This window comes from Gossypium hirsutum, chromosome A07, assembly GCF_007990345.1.
Source record: "Gossypium hirsutum isolate 1008001.06 chromosome A07, Gossypium_hirsutum_v2.1, whole genome shotgun sequence".
Classification (NCBI taxonomy): Eukaryota; Viridiplantae; Streptophyta; class Magnoliopsida; order Malvales; family Malvaceae; genus Gossypium; species Gossypium hirsutum.
In genome coordinates, this window is record NC_053430.1 from 36,302,934 (window position 1) to 36,321,133 (window position 18,200).

At 36.9% G+C, this 18,200-nt stretch overlaps 1 non-coding gene across 1 annotated transcript; it reads right to left on the reverse strand.

Moving 5' to 3' along the window:
* Nucleotides 1-14,470: 14,470 nt before the first annotated feature.
* Nucleotides 14,471-14,577, reverse strand: LOC121203905 (small nucleolar RNA R71). The gene has a single exon (XR_005898837.1). It is a non-coding gene; the product is annotated as a small nucleolar RNA R71 (small nucleolar RNA).
* Between the last annotated feature and the right edge of the window lie 3,623 nt (nucleotides 14,578-18,200).

Genomic DNA, 18,200 nt, shown 5'->3' on the forward strand with positions numbered 1-18,200 from the left:
ATAAGAAATCAATAAGCAACTCATTAACAAATTTTTGTCAATGTTTACCACATAATCATAATTTCACTGCAAGCTGTCTTCCTGAGCAACAGTCACTAAATCATTTATAACTGGAGCTACGAAACTCCAAATCAAGTGCCATTAATTTTCCCTGAAAATAGACTCATATATATTTTATCCATAAAATTTTCAGAATTTTTGGTTTGGCCAATCAATACCAGATTTTTCTTAAAATTTCCCATGTTTCACTGTTTGACTAATCTGACCACTCTGCATTACGAATCAAATTTATCATTGTACAGAATTCAAAATATGTTCTCGTTTATTTCATTTGAAATTAGACTCATTAAGCTTTAATTACATAATTTATTCACCTTCTAACTCATCTCTCACAATTTATGGTGATTTTCCAAAGTCACATTACTGCTGCTGTCCCAAGTAGATTTATTACCAAATCACTCTTTCACACATAACTTGCATGCATGTTATTTAAACATGTATATCACCAATCAATCATCACATATCTATGAGTTTACTTAAGTATAGTCTCCATTTCATCATTTTAAAGCACAACATGTTAGCCGATTTTTCCCCTTAGCATCTAAGGCACATGCATGCTCATTTGTTTGGCTCAACTTCACCTATCTTCCATTTTTCATCAAAAGAACATGAAACAACAACCATTTCCTTCATTTTAATTCATGACCAAATGCTCACAACACAACCAAAAACCAAAATATGCTTCAAGAGTTGAGGTAGAATTAAGAAGAACTCATGAACATCAAGATAGAAGCAAATTACCATGAACTTACCTTCAATTTTCTTCCCCAAGTGACCGAACATTCAAGAGCTTTCTCCTCTCCTTTCTCTTCTCTAACTTTCGGCTATGATGAACAAAGATGGGCAAAACTTTGTTCTTTTCACCCCTTTTTCTTTTAATAAAATTTCATATTTTATCCATTTAATTCTTTAATGCAAAAGACATGAAATTCCCATCATGGAACATTTACCTAACCCATTATCAAATTGTATCAATTTGTACCATAAATTATGGATATCAAGTGCACATTTTGTCTACAACAACATGATGACTAGCCACTACATGTAAAATGGGACGTTTGACATGCAAATCCTCCTATTTTGCACTCCTATTTATTTGGCCACTACAAATTAGCATATAGCATTTTCAAACATTTTCACATAGGTCCTATTTCATAATTTCGCTCCCTTTTTCTTGTGGAACAAAAATTAACTAAAATTACCGGGTTCTATCTTAAGCTTGGGCCTTCTAGAGGCCCACAAACATAATTAAACCTATGCCAACATTCACAGAATTCCTGAAAATTGGGGCGTTACAACTCTACCCCCTTAAAGAAATTCTGGCCTCGAAATTTACCTGATCCAAATAGTTGAGGGTATTGTTGACGCATAGTCTCTTCTGATTCCCAAGTAGCTTCTTCCTTTCCATGATTACGCCACAGTACTTTTACCAACGGAACTGACTTCCTTCTTAGAAGTTTAACCTCTCGATCTAAAATTTGTATGGGTTCTTCCTCAAAGGTCAAATCAGTCCTTACTTCAATCTCCTCCACTGGCACAACATGTGAGGGATCCGATTGATATCGTCTTAACATAGAGACATGAAAGACGTCATGGATTCTGTCTAACTTTGGTGGTAACTCTAACTGATACGCTACTGGCCCTACCCGCTTAAGAACCCGATAAGGCCCTATAAACCGCAGACTCAATTTGCCTTTCTTGCCGAATCTCAAGATCTTCTTCCAAGGTGAAACCTTTAAGAAAACCATATCCCCAACCGCGAACTCTATCTCTTCGCGCTTTAGGTCCACATACGACTTCTGTCTATTAGATGCCTCCTTTAATCGATCTCTTATCAACTTAACCTTACTTTCAGTATCTGCCACCAACTCCGGTCCAAGCACTTGTCGTTCACCCAACTCTGTCCAACACGTAGGCGTACGACATCTCCGCCCATAAAGTGCTTCATATGGAGCCATCTGAATACTCGCTTGGTAGCTGTTATTGTATGCAAACTCCGCCAATGGCAAGTAGTCCTCCCAAATCCCACGAAAATCGATGATACAACCCCTTAACATATCCTCCAAAAGTTGAATAACCCTTTCCGATTGACCATCAGTCTGGGGATGGAAAGCCTACTAAAATTCAATCGTGTCCCCAACGCCTTATGCAACTTCTTCCAGAACTGAGATGTAAACCTAGGGTCTCAGTCAGAAATAATCGACACTGGCACTCCATGTAGTCGCACAATCTCCGCCACATACAACTTGGCTAACTTTTGAAGTGAAAAGTCAGTACGAACGGGTATGAAATGGGCCGATTTGGTCAACCTATCCACAATCACCCACACCGAGTCTTTCTTCGATGGTGTCAAGGGCAGTCCACTCACAAAGTCCATGGTTACCCTCTCCCATTTCCAAAGTGGCATCTTCACTGGCTGCAACAGTCCAGAAGGTAATTGATGCTCAGCTTTCACTTGTTGGCATGTCAGACATTTTCCTACAAACTCCGTTACTTCTCGCTTAAGTCCAGGCCACCAGTACAATTCTCGCAAGTCGTGATACAACTTGTTCCCTCCAAGATGCATGGCACAAAGTCCTCCATGAGCTTCCTTCAATATTGTCTGCCTCAAATCAGAGTCCTTTGGAACACAAATTCTTCTTCGGAAACACAGAACTCCTTCGCCATTTAACCCAAACTCAGAAGTTTCCCATTCCTTAACTTGTTGGAAACGAGCGACCAAAGACTCATCGTTCAACTACTTTTCCTTAATCTGATCCACCCAGGTTGGCCTCACTTGCAACTCAGCCAATAAACCTCCATCATCATATAGACTCAGACGAGCAAACATTGCTCTCAGATCAGATACAGTTCTATGACTTAGAGCATCGGCTACCTAATTAGCCTTGCCTGGGTGATACTCAATCGAACAGTCATAATCCTTAAGCAACTCAATCCATCTCCTTTGCCAAAGGTTCAGCTCCTTCTGAGTCAACAAATACTTAAGACTCTTATGGTCAATGTATATAATACACCTTTCTCCATACAAGTAATGTCTCCAAATCTTAAGTGTGAATATCACTGTTGCCAACTCCAAATCATGAGTCGGATAGTTCCCTTCATGAGGCTTAAGCTATCGTGATGCATATGCAACCACCTTACCCTCTTGTATTAACACGCAGCCCAAACCCACGTGTGATGTGTCACTGTACATAGTAAAATCCTTCCCAGACTCCGGTTGAATTAAAACAAGTGCTTCAATCAGAACTTTCTTTAACTTCTCAAAAGCTTCCTGTTGCTTCTTAGTCCATACAAACGGTACTCCTTTCCTTATGAGTTTTGTCAAAGGTGCTGCCATCACAGAAAAACCTTCGACAAACCTTCTGTAGTATCCTGCCAGTCCTAGGAAACTCCGTATTTCCGACACTGACCTAGGCGGCTTCTACTCCAAAATCGCTTCAATTTTCAGAGGGTCCACCTTAATCCCCTCAGTAGAGACCGCATGTCCTAAGAAGGTTACCTCCCTCAACCAAAGCTCAGACTTGCTGAACTTCACAAAGAGTTCCTTCTCCCTTAACACTTGCAGCACTATACGGAGATGCTCATCATGTTTCACTTCAGTTTCAGAATATACCAGGATATCGTTAATAAAGACGACTACGAACTGATCAAAAAAATGGTTGGAACACACGATTCATCAGATCCATAAATGCTGCAGGAGCGTTTGTCAGTCCAAATGGCATAACCAGAAACTCGTAATGACCATACCGAGTCCTGAATGCCGTCTTATGGATATTTGCCTCCTTGACTCTTAACTGATGATATCCAGATCGAAGGTCGATCTTGGAAAAAACAAAAGCTCCTCTAAGCTGGTTGAACAGATCGTCAATTCTTGGCAGTGGATACTTATTCTTAATCGTCAGTTTGTTCAACTGGAGATAATCAATGCACATCCGCATAGTACCATCCTTCTTTTTCACGAATAGCACCGGTGCTCCCCATGGAGACACGCTTGGCCTAATGAAGCCCCTATCCAACAACTCTTGAATTTGTGCCTTTAGCTCCACCAACTCCTTCGGTGCCATTCTATACGGTGCGATAGACACTGGTGCCGTTCCAGGCAATAAGTCGATTCCAAACTCCACTTCTCGATTCGGAGGCAATCCTGGAAGCTCCTCCGGAAAAACATCTTGGAACTCCTTTACAGTCCTAACCTTATCCACTGACAATCCCTCCCTTTCGACTGACTTACAAATGCCAAATAGGTCTCATAACCTTTCCAAATCCACTTTTCGACTCTTAATGCTGACACCACATTGGACAAATAATCCCTTCGCTCGCCTATCATCATAGCCTCCTCACCCTCCGTGGTCCTTAACACCATTCGTTTTGCAGCACAATCCAAAGTCGCCCTATGCTTAAAAAGTCAGTCCATTCCCAGAATGAGGTCAAACTCTTCGAACGGTAACTCCATCAGATCTCCAGGGAAAACCTTGCCTTGAGTTTCTAAGGGTACGTCCCTATATAGTTTGTCTACCCTAACCGAATGACCTAAAGGACTTAACACAGATACCCCACTCACCATCTTCTTAGAGTGCACACCCAACAACCCAGATATGGCACATGCAACATAGGAATGAGTAGATCCAATATCCACTAAAGTAGTATATGGCATGCCAGAAACCAAGAATGTACCAGTTATGACGTCAGGTGCGTCGCCCTCCTCTCGACGACGAGCTGCATACACCAAAGCTAGCTGTCGAGCTTCAGCATTTCCGACACCCCTACCAGGTGCCCCCTAACCTCGACCGTTTCCATTTTCACCCCTACCTTACGGGTTGAGCAATCCTCTGTTCAGCAACTTGAACCTGATCAGCTTTCTGAGGGCAGTCCAGTACTCTATGCTCCATAGATCCACATCGGAAACAAGTACAAGAGCGTTTCCTACACTCGCCCAAATGTACCTTACCACAGTCTTCACAGATTAATGGTCTAACCACATTCATCGGCACTACTCGAACTGGTTCCTCCACTCTTGCTCTCTTAATAATCCTATTTGTACCACCCGAGGGTCCTGAATCCCTCTGAAAACGGTTCTTATCCTTCTCCCGAGTTTTCTTTTCAGCACGCTTAACCTCCTCAGCGATCCTTGCCTTCTCCACTAAGACCGCGAAGTCTCGCTCCCTCTGCGGAGCGATCAACACCCTGAGGTCATCTCTAAGACCATCCTCGAAGTGCACAATTCGCTCATCCGTAGCAACTATGCCCACGGCATACCGGCTCAACCTTAGAAACTCGGCCTCGTACTCGGCAACTGTTTTACCTTCTTGCACCAGATTTAGGAATTCCTTCCTGCGGGCGTCCACATAACTCGCTCCAACATACTTCCCTTTAAAGCCTATCTTAAACAGTTCCCAAGTTACCCTATCAGCTGAGGTTCCTTCTCTCACAGTGAGCTACCACTGGTAAGCCTCATCCCGTAGCAACGATATGACTCCCTTCAGCTTCTGCTCCACAGAGCAATCCAAGTCATCCATAATTCGTTCTGTGGCCTCCAACCAATATTCTGCCACATTCGAGGCGATACCAGACACACCCCTAAAGATCTCCACTCCGTTGGCCTGGAGTCGTTCAGAAATCGATCCTCGAATTTCATTGCCCGAACTTGTCTCAACAACCCTTTCTAGAACACGAAGCATTACTTGTGACAGAGTGTCATCCTCGGCACCACGATCATGAGACTCCACTTCCGTTGCCGATGGTACCGGTGCATCTACCGCCGGTATATGTCCCGAAGACAAAGATACCGCTCGAGCCCTTCCTCGGCCACGTCCACGGCCTCTTCCACGAGTAGGTCTTGTACTCATATCGTATTATCTGTTTACGAATTTTATGCATTGACTTAGTATTCCAGTGATTATTACAGATGTTTTATGAATTAGATAGTAATTCAAAGTTTGTTTTTGCAGAATCGAAGTCTAGCTACAGTTTCAATCTCTTATCAGATTTTCCTATGGTTTCAGTATCATCCTATCTAGAGTGTCCTAGTAGGGTTTCAGTACTGACAGATAATTCAGGAAAATTCAGAATACTTACAGACTTGAGCCGGAGATTCGGAATGCCACCTTCTAAAGATCTACATTTTGAAAATCGAGTTTTTTGCATTCTTTATAAAATTTTCGCTTTCGAAAATCTTTGTTTTTATAAACCCATTCCACAGTCGAGTTGTTGCAACCTAGGCTCTGATACCACTAAATGTAGCGCCCCAAACCCGGCCCAGACGTTATGACCGGATCTGACATACCACATCGAAGCGTTCAAAACATTTTATACTGTTGATCTAGAAAAAACTTACTTAGTGTTTTAAAAGATAATTTCATTATAGGTTAAAGTGAATGGAAGCTGTGCACCAGGTAGGAAACCGGAAAAGGGGTGGTGAGTCCATAGGACTGCTTAAGTACCAAGCTCCCTTCGGATCCGATCCTAAACATGCATACCGCCATTGCCACACCTTAGCGTCATGGATATTTCTAGGAAACCGATTTGATTAAGTCATTTTTAGGAAAAGTGATTAATTTTGGAAAATACTTTCATTGCGGAAGCTTTGCTTGTTGTCGTGTTATTTTGAAATCAATTGTTGTTTTTGAAAACGCGCCCTAAAGCTATCCAATTTCAATAGTTAAAATAAGTAATACATAACTTAGTAATACATATTAAAACCATCAAAAATAATTAAGCGGCCTTATTACATTTAAAAACCCAGAACTTCAAACGTAAATAAAAGGATGTCCAGTTCACCAGAAGAAAATCAAACTTTCAGAACGGGTGGCCACTACGAATTCCCTCACAGCTCCAAGCCCACTATGGTTGGGGATTACCTGCGTGGATGAAAATAAAAGGGGTGAGTTTGGGGAAACTCAGTGTGTAAATTAACCCAACCATAGCCTATATCAGCTCAAACCACAGAAATAGAATAAGTTGGCCTTAGCCCAGAATAGAATTCAGAATAAAGCCCATAGGCCCATAACAGAACAGAACATATATTACATGTTTATGCAGAAACCCAACCTAGATTCATCCATACCACCCCTATACCAGCCTTACACCATGTGGGGAGACTACTCGACCCACCCAACCGCTACACACCCCAGAAATCGCAGGGAGGCTGCCAGATATTGTGACGAAGTCACCAGATACAGATATTGTGGCAGAGCCAGCAAAAGAGATATATGTGGCAGAGCCACCAGATCAGATAATTGTGGCATAGCCACCAGAACGCTTCCTCCATAGTATAACCCAAGTCCCCATGCAACAGATATATAATCATGGCATACATCATATAGAATCAGGTCGTCATGCTTTTAAGTCAAAAGTAACCTTAGGGGTATAATGGTAATTTTGCATACATAGGGGTATTCAAGTAATTTAACTATTCTTAAGGTTTTCATACATAACATAGCCATTTATGTACGATCAGAAACACTTACTGCGTTTTCTTACCAATTTGGGCCCGTTGGCCCATTATCCCGTTTTTGGCCCATTAAGCCCAAAAATATCAAAATGCACAGAATCGCGCACTCTGCAGTCTTATCACTTTAATTTACTATAGACATCAAACTATTAATCTCATGAGCATTCACACACTCGCAAGATCTCAAAATACCGACTTTTCGGCATTTCGGCTTTTCGGCTTGTGCTGATCTAGTCTATAAGAGGGTGTTAGTTACACACATGTTTGCGACAATATGTTGACGAGATCCACACACGAACTGCCTACAATTGGATTACTAACACGTTAATCTAACTATTCAAATACGAACTACGTATTAACCCCTTACAATATTCAGCCAACCACACCTACAGATCATAGTAAGCTTATAAGAAATCAATAAGCAACTCATTAACAAATTTTTGTCAATGTTTACCACATAATCATAATTTCACTGCAAGCTATCTTCCTGAGCAACAGTCACTAAATCATTTATAACTGGAGCTACGAAACTCCAAATCAAGTGCCGTTAATTTTCCCTGAAAATATACTCATATATATTTTATCCATAAAATTTTTAGAATTTTTGGTTTGGCCAATCAATACCATATTTTTCTTAAAGTTTCCCATGTTTCACTGTTTGACTAATCTGACCACTCTTCATTATGAATCAAATTTATCATTGTACAGAATTCAAAATATGTTCTCGTTTATTTCATTTGAAACTAGACTCATTAAGCTTTAATTACATAATTTATTCACCTTCTAACGCATCTCTCACAATTTATGGTGATTTTCCAAAGTCACGTTACTGCTGCTGTCCCAAGCAGATTTATTACCAAATCACTCTTTCACACATAACTTGCATGCATGTTATTTAAACATGTATATCACCAATCAATCATCACATATCTATGAGTTTACTTAAGTATAGTCTCCATTTCATCATTATAAAGCACAACATGTTAGCCGATTTTCCCCTTAGCATCTAAGGCACATGCATGCTCATTTGTTTGGCTCAACTTCACCTATCTTCCATTTTTCATCAAAAGAACATGAAACAACAACCATTTCCTTCATTTTAATTCATGACCAAATGCTCACAACACAACCAAAAACCAAAATATGCTTCAAGAGTTAAGGTAGAATTAAGAAGAACTCATGAACATCAAGATAGAAGCAAACTACCATGAACTTACCTTTAATTTTCTTCCCAATTGACCGAACATTCAAGAGCTTTCTCCTCTCCTTTCTCTTCTCTAACTTTCGGCTATGATGAACAAAGATGGACAAAAAGTTTTTCTTTTCACCCCTTTTTCTTTTAATAAAATTTCATATTTCATCCATTTAATTCTTTAATACAAAAGACATGAAATTATCATCATGGAACATTTACCTAACCCATTATCATTGAACATTTACCTAACCCATTATCATGAAACATTTACCTAACCCATTATCATGGAACATTTACCTAACCCATTATCAATTTGTATCAATTTGTACCATAAATTATGGATATCAAGTGCACATTTTTTCTACAACAACATGATGACCAGCCACTACATGTAAAATGGGAGGTTTGACATGCAAATCCTCCTATTTTGCACTCCTATTTATTTGGCCACTACAAATTAGCCTATAGCATTTTCAAACATTTTCACATAGGTCCTATTTCATAATTTCACTACCTTTTTCTTATGGAACAAAAATTAACTAAAATTATCGGGTTCTATCTTAAGCTTGGGCCTTCTAGAGGCCCACAAATATAATTAAACCTATGCCAACATTCACAGAATTCCTGAAAATTGGGGCGTTACAGATATTTTCATTCATGTTTTTAATCTCAACAAGTAAGGAAACGTACCGATTTAACATTAAGTCGTCGATTTCATCGCTATGTTGGGTGAATATCAATCGGCTCGTGCTAATAACGGAATGTCCTTCTGAAGAGAAGCCGAAATTATAAAAATTCTCGTGTTTTGATCAGATCATGATTAAATGTTACATTGAACTCGCATTTTTGAAAATTAAGACAACACATGTTTAACGAGATACCAATTTTGGGCGTCACGAGGGTTCTAATACCTTTCTCGTGTGTAACCGACTTTCGAACCCTATTTTTCTCTGAACTTTCACGTAGACCTAAACTCATCTTTCTTTTTATCAAAAAATAAATTTATTTTTTTGTTAAAAAGAGGATTTATTAGGTGTCCGATCACACCTAGGAAAAAGGATCGGTGGCGTCTCCTTTTCTCTTTAAAACTAAAATCCCGTTTTCAAATTTTCAAATAATCGCTTCGACTAGCGACCAAAGCGAAATTTTTACGTCGCTACAAAAATAATGTTGGGTTTTATTTTAAAGTTGAATTTTAATTGCCAACCCATAAGCTAAATCTCATAGGGTTTAGATTATATGATGGAACTTTTATTCTTGTTAATGGTTGAAGCATATATTTGATTTAATCAACCATTTCATTTAATTATTTTTATTTCTTAATTGTATGCGTAGATTCCCTAGACATAGATAAGTACCATAAACTAAATCTAATTCTAAAAAGGTTAGATTAATTGGACTGGAATTGAATGATACAAGCGGGTATTCAACCGAATACTTGCAGGAGACTCTAGATATAGAGAAGTGTTTGTATAGAATGAAGACAAAACAGTACAAGGTACCATGATAAGTCCTATAGACACAAGTCAGGTAACTTGAGATTTAGCTCTCGAAAGAAACATGTCACTATAGGTCTCTTCTGAATAGTACATTAAATACGATTTTGTTGAGACATTACTAAAAGTAAGGACAGATTCTTAGTAATCTCAACCTTCCAAATCAACATCGTCGACCTTTAATCCTTTGATGAAGTATCTTTGCCATAACATTCTTAGTTATTTATTTATTCACTCACAAATTATTTACATAATTATTCTCATAATTGCCATTGCATTTTTACTCTTGCTTTGCCTTAGCATTTTTTAGTATTAGTCAATACACATTTTCCACACATCCTTACTACTTTAATTTACCATTGTGTACTTAACTTGGTTTTGCCATAACATTAATCATAATTGGTTATAATAACTTGACCACTTTTATACCTAATCCGATCCTTGTGGAGACGATCTTACTTATCACTTTATTACTTGATCCGACATGTATACTTGCAAAATTGGCATATCATATTCACATGTGATAAGTTTTTGGCATCGTTGCCGAGGATCGACAAATTGGTGTAATTTGGTTTGGTTATTTTACTCAATTCCATTAGTCTTATTTAACTTAGTTTAATTGAATTTCTTTAGGTTTGCCATTAGTGCATGAGAGGAGATATTCCTACTAACAAAGAAAATTCTTTTGACCCAGAGATCGAAATAGCTTTACGAAGAAGGTAGAAAGAATTGCGAAAAATGGCTAGTAACGGGAATGATCCTGGTTTCAATTATAATTTGAATGGTCAGGACGTTAATCCTCCTGTCCGTAGGGTGATACCTGGTCTAAATGATTATCTCAATGGTTAGGATGCTAATCCTCCTTTTCATAAGGTGATAGATGATCAAGACAGGCCAATCCTAGAGCATGTTGTGCCAATTTTGGATAATCCGAATCCAGGGATAGTCAGACAAAAAATTGAAGCTTAGTAATTTAAGCTGAAACCGGTAATGCTTCAGTTGTTACAAATAGTAGGATAGTTTAGTGGATTACGTATTAAAGATCCATGACTGTATTTAAGACTTTTTCTAGATGTTTGTGACTCGTTTAGAAAACAGGGTGTTCCTAAAGACGCTCTGTGGGTCAAACTATTTCCATATTCTTTAAGAGATCGTGCGAGAGCTTGGCTGAATGCTTTGCCATCGAGAACTATAACACCCCTAATCTGTATCTGTCGCCAGAATAGGGTTACGTAGCATTACCGCATAACTTCAAAACATTCACATTCAAAACATTTTATAAATCATAGAATAATTTATTCAATCACATGCATATAGTTCCTAATTCGAGCCCTTGAGGCCTTAGAAATACTTTAGAAATGATTCAGGACTAAATTGGAAACATTTGAAACATTAAAGAAAAAGATGGAAAATTTCATGTTGCAGAGGTCACATGGCTGAGACACACGCCCGTGTCTTAGGCTGTATAACATTGAAAATACCACCTTTAAATCCTACAGAGGACAAACGGTCCTATCGCATGGCCGTGTGTCATACATGGCTGAGACACCCGCTCGTGTCTTAGGCCATGTGGACAAGAAATAAGCCAAATTCAAGCCATTTCTTTAACCCAATTCAAGCACGCCCTTACAAGCCATTTCACGTATGACCAAGGTATCAAAACATGTTCAAAAATGCATAAAATGACCAAATTCCATTCAACCATTTTTCCATAAAGGCACCTCAAATACATACATTAAACATACATAAAACATGTGCATATTTATCCATTTATCAACTAGCTTGTTTCCATACCAAAGCACATCACAATTGACACATCCCAACCATACCATATTAGATTCATGCCGTATCAAAATAACCTTACCATTTGGATCATTTCTCACATGCATTAAAACTATCTAAATGACATAAAACTAGCCATTTTCAAATGGTACCAACAACCAATATATTTGCATACCATATTTCAAACATGCACATCTATTCAAAACCTTTCTAAAGCATATCATAACTTGACCATGTTGAGGTCAATTCATCACCTATCACTTTGGCCATTCAAACATAGATTAACATATTGTCAAAACAACACACATCAAGAAGGCATCAAAAGTACCAAGGTTACATCAACCAAAATGATATATACATGCTCATCAACTAACATAAACCCTAAGTCCACCTATACATGCCATTATAACCTTGCTCAAGATATCAAAATATACCAATATAATAGTTTGATAGTGTGATAGATCTTTGACGAGCTTCTAAATCGATCGAGCTTCCGATAATCTGTAAAGTAAAGGAAAATAGCTATGTAAGCAATGTATGCTTAGTAAGCTCGTATAAACTTTAATCATAATATTCCATCTCAAATATGGACTTTATAGAATAAACATAAACCTATACCAATGCCATAAGATTCATAAATCTATATAATCATCAACTCACAAATGAGCAAATTCATTAATGTCGCATATATTTATCATTCATAACATGATAGGATTTTATGAGACATAATATATAATAATCAACCTTTTTATAAGATTATAAACCTTTCAATTTACTTACTTTCCATCCGTTCTCATTGCTTATCATAAGCCAAATAAACATTATGAATTTCCGACTTAGTGTTTTTATCCATGATATAAGTAGATTCATCCATAGCATAAGTAGTTTGCTCACATATAAATACATCATTTAATTCATCAATTCTTTTATATCATCATATTATAACTCAGTTACAAACTTACTGTTTCACTTCCTTTTTGTACCTATTCCATTCGCATATTACAAAGCATAGGCATAAAAATCAACCATGAACATAAGCTTGGCACAAGCCTAAATAACATCATCAATGCACGAGTTAGTGCATACATAAATCACTTGAATTAAATAGGTGATGATCCATTTCCACGTGAACATATTTCATTTGAATCATTTAACCTTTCCATGAACATATGCATAATGCCAAGTGAAAGCTTACCTTTTCAATCATTTTCATAAATACATGATAGAGATCATTTGAACATTTACCGTTCCTTTCCTTTTTCCTGCCCGTTGAATCGTTTAGAATTTCATTGGATATGCGGGTAGCTCACATTAAGTAGGCTAACATATAATTATAACGTTTCCTTTCCTTTATATCATTGCTCACACGACTTGTGAAATGGGCTTGCTCACACGAGCTAAGAGTCAGATGTAAGCTACACAATGCAACTCACATGAGTTGTGGGGTATCTGCAACAAATACCAGACCTCAGCCATCGGTAGAACATTCAGGACCAGTACCCGAAAACATGGTAACCCTAATGACATGTCTTTTGTATCCTACAAATTCCTAAGGTTCAAACAGGCCCGATAGTCGTCGTGACTTCATTGGATTTCCATCATTTTTTACATGATAAATTACATAATACATATATATTGATTCATTTACATTAAAACAACACATTAAACATTCAATTTAATCAGCATTTAAGTTATCATAGTTCAAACAAAGTTACTTGGCTAAATTGCAGAAATGTCAAAGTACAAGGGCTTTTTTGGTAATTTTCTATTCTCATCAATTTTCCACTCGATCTTGATCATGCATGAGGAAATCATCATGGCCAAACCTAGCTTCATTTTGATGGACATTCGATTGTATTTGGAGAAAAAAACCAAAAAGATGATGATAATTTAGCGTTTTGTTTCTTTAGTTAATTTAATTATAAAATTACCATTTTGCCCACTTAAATATCATCCAAATTTCATGCTTTTAGTTTCCTAAAACTGTCCATAAAATCCTTAAATGATTTAATTACCATTTAAGTTTCTTTTTCTTTATTCAATAAGCCATTTAAGCACTCAAATCAAATAGTGATCAAATTTTACGTCCTTTACAATTTAGTCTTATTTAATTAATTAACTATCGAAACGTTAAAATTTCTAGACGAAAATTTAATACAACCTTAATAAAAATATTTACGGCTTGATTTATAGAAACGAGGTCCTGTTACCTCATTTTCTAAAACCACTTGACTTTAAGGTCTTACCACTTGAACTTAATTAATCATTTATATAACATCAATTATCATAAAAAAAAACCTTTTTAAAATCATATTTGACTCATGACTATTAAATAACAATATTTACGAACTTACTCATCGGATTTGTGGCCCTGAAACCACTATTTTCGACACCACTAAAAAACGAGTTATTATAGGAATAGTGACATCATGGAATGATCTTTGCTAGAGATTTTTGCTACGGTATAATCCACCAAATATGAATACCAAGCTTAGAAATGAAATCACATCTTTTCGACAATGAGAGGATGAAACACTATATGATGCTTGGGAATGATATAAAGAACTATTTCAGAAATCTCAGATGCATGGATTATAGCACTGGAAGCAGATGGAAATGTCTTATAATGGAAATAATGGGCATATGAGGATGGTGGCCGATGCCTCTAAAAATGGTACTCTGTTGGATAAATCCTATAATTAAGCATATGAGATTTTGGAAAAGATTGCCAATAATGATTATCAATATCTTACCACGAGAGTTGGGACGATTAAGAAAGTTAATGGTACCATGGAACTTGATGCAATCACTTTATTGACTGCCCAAGTATCTTCTTTAGCGAATATGATTAAAATAATGAAAAGGCTTACTATAGTCTAGCAGATGAAATCAGCCGAACCAACGTGTGTTTATTGTGGTGAAGACTATGAATTTGATGAATTCCCATCAAAACCAGCATCTGTATACTACATGGGTAATTTTAACAGAAATAATAACCCTTATTCCAACACCTACAATCCAAGGTGGGAGCAGCATCCAAATTTTAGTTGGAATAATCAAGGTGCAGGGAATTTTAACAATGCGGCAAGACAGAATGTCGTTAGTGCACCGCCTGGTTATACTCTGTAATGCCTCCGTACCTGAGACCATCGCCGGAGTCGAGCACGAGGTGTTAACGGACTTAATTCATTAATTAAACAACTCAAACAATTTATTTTTAAAATTTCCAGACAAGCTAGCTAACTGCATCACAGTCGCTTAAAAATTCATATATCGAGTTTCAAAACTTGAAATTAAGATCCGTAAATTTTTCCTGAAACTAGACTCATATATCTATATACTAATTTTTTTCTAAAATTTTTGGTCTGGCCAATTAGTACAGTTTATTAGTTAAAGTCTCCCCTGTTTCAGAGTCGGCTACTCTGACCCCTGTGCACTACAAATCAAATTTGTTTCTGTAAAAAAATCCAATGACCATGAAGTTTATTTCAATTAAAAATAGACTCAATAAGGAATCCATACATATAAATGTTGAGTCCTAATTATTTTTACACAAATTATGGTGAATTTATAAAGTCAGAATAGGGAATCCAAAAATTGCTCTGACCCTGTTTCACCAAAACGTAAATATCTCATAAAATAAACCTCTTTTACCTATTTTGTTTCTTCCACATGAAAATAGATTCATTAACATTCAATTACATATTTTATTAATCATCTAATTATATCTCTACTATTTTTAGTGATTTTTCAAACTGACGTCACTACTGCTGTGTGATTTTGTTTTATAGCCAATTTCACCATTTTATGGATTTCATAGATTAGTTAACACATAAAGCATACATGTTATCAAATATAATCTTGATTAGCCACTCCAATAGCTAATCATTCTCAAACATTTCCATGCCATCCATGAGCTATATCATAAGATTATATACACAAACGGATTATAAGGCTATACATGCCATATTCCCAAAATATGCAAGCCACCATACCGAGATGGTCCGTTGATAGTATGAGCGTGCCTCCGACCGTCCTGATCTCCAAACCGACTTGTCAAAACTACAAGGAATGGAAGGGAAGGAGTAAGCATAAATTCTTAGTAAGTTCACATGCAAATAACAAATAACTTAACGAAGCAATTATACCAACCAACATTAACATAATATCACCAAAACATATATCACATTTCTATTCATCATTCGTCGTCTTACTACATTATTGTTTTCGTATCAAGTCTCAACCCGAGGGTTAAGTACATACCTGTCCAAAGTGCCCATTCCATAACACTTACCAATACGTCACTTGCATCTTGAGTATTCTTCCATTTCACTAGAATTTTACCCGTTGAACACATCGGAATATAGCTCGGATACATGGAAAGTTTGCACATAAGTGCCACATATGTAGCCAAGCTACCATGTAACCCGCCCATAAGCGAACTCAGACTCAACTCAACCAGCTCGGCCATTCGCATCCATAAGTGAACTCGGACTCAACTCAACGAGCTCTGATGCCTAGTTACATCTCACGAACTCGGACTCAACTCAACAAGTTTGGACATTCGCATGACTCAACTCAACGAGTTCGGATATTCACATCCATAAGTGAACTCAGACTCAACTCAACGAGTTTGGACGTTCGCATCCATAAGTGAACTCGGACTCAACTCAACGAGTTCGGATGCTCAAATATTCGAATCTATTCCTAAGGTTCAACAAGACTTTCCTCGTTTGTACTCCTTTACCATTCTCCTTGGAATATCCATGACGATACTTCGGTAGTCTTTCACATTTTTCACATAATTCATAAAATTTTTGCATGTTGTCCAACAATGACCACAAAGCATAGAATGCATGATAACAATCATAATATCATATAAATAGCATTAAATTATTTAAAATAATGGTTATATTACAATATTTACATTTGAACTTACCTCGTATGCGAAAATGGTCATTTTTACCATTTTGTCCACAACTTGGTATTTTGCCGATTTTAGCCCGAATTTCGATTTTCCTTGATCTATCATTTCAAATATAGCCTAATCAGGACTCATATTATTCAAATCAACCAAAAATCATATTTTGAAAAAAATACAATTTTGCCCCTAAATTTCACATATTTACACTTTTGCCCCAAATCTCGTAAATTAAAATTCATCCTATTTTCTTATGTTTTATGATATGCTGATCATTTTTCCCTTCTACAGCAACATCCAATTCTCACTCTAACATGTATTTATGAACATTAGGTATTTTTACCGATTATGTCATGTTAGTCGTTTTTACGTAAAATCACTTAGCAAAAGTTATTTAACACAATCTCAAGCTTCATATTCTACCATAAAACATCAAATTTCATGCATATCATTCATGGGTAAATTTTTAAATATAAACCCTAGCTCAAAATATTGGTAGAAACAGGTAAACCGAGCTACAAGGATTTCAGAAATGTAAAGAACATTAAAAACAGGCATAGAAATCACTTACAATCAAGGCTTAAAAGTGTTGAAACCCTAGCTATGGTGGAGAGAAAAATTTGGCAGCAACTTATGGAGAAGATGATCATTTTTGTGTTATTTTTCCCATTTTATTTCATTTAATATCAAAATGACCAAAATACCCTTCCTTATTAAACTTTCAAAAATTTCGTCCATGTCCAATTTTTGTCCATAAACTTAGAAATTGGTCAAATTTCTATTTAATACCTCCTAATTAATATTTCCAAGCAATTTCATACTAGAAACTTCTAGAATGCAAATTTTGTAACCTATTCAACCTAACTTCAAATTAAGCACTTTATGCATAGAATTTCTTCACGAAATTTTCACGCAATCATGAAATCATATCATAGGCCTCAAAATAATCATAAAATAATTTATTTCTATCTCAAATTTGTGGTCCCAAAACCACCATTCCGATTAGGCCATAATTCGGGATATCACATACTTAACCTATGCTAGTGCAAAATGTCCAGCAAGGCCAGGCATTGGCTTCATCATCCATTGAAGCCTTGTTGAAAGAATATATGGCCAATAATGATGCCGTAATTCAGAGTCAAGCTACATCCCTTTGAGCTCTTAAGACTTAAGTTGGGCAGATAGCAAATGCTTTTAAATTTGAAACCACAAGGAGCATTGTCAAGCGATAACTAGAATTCGAGAACTTAAGGGAAGGAACAGTGCAAGGCCATCACTTTTAGAAGTGAAACTCAG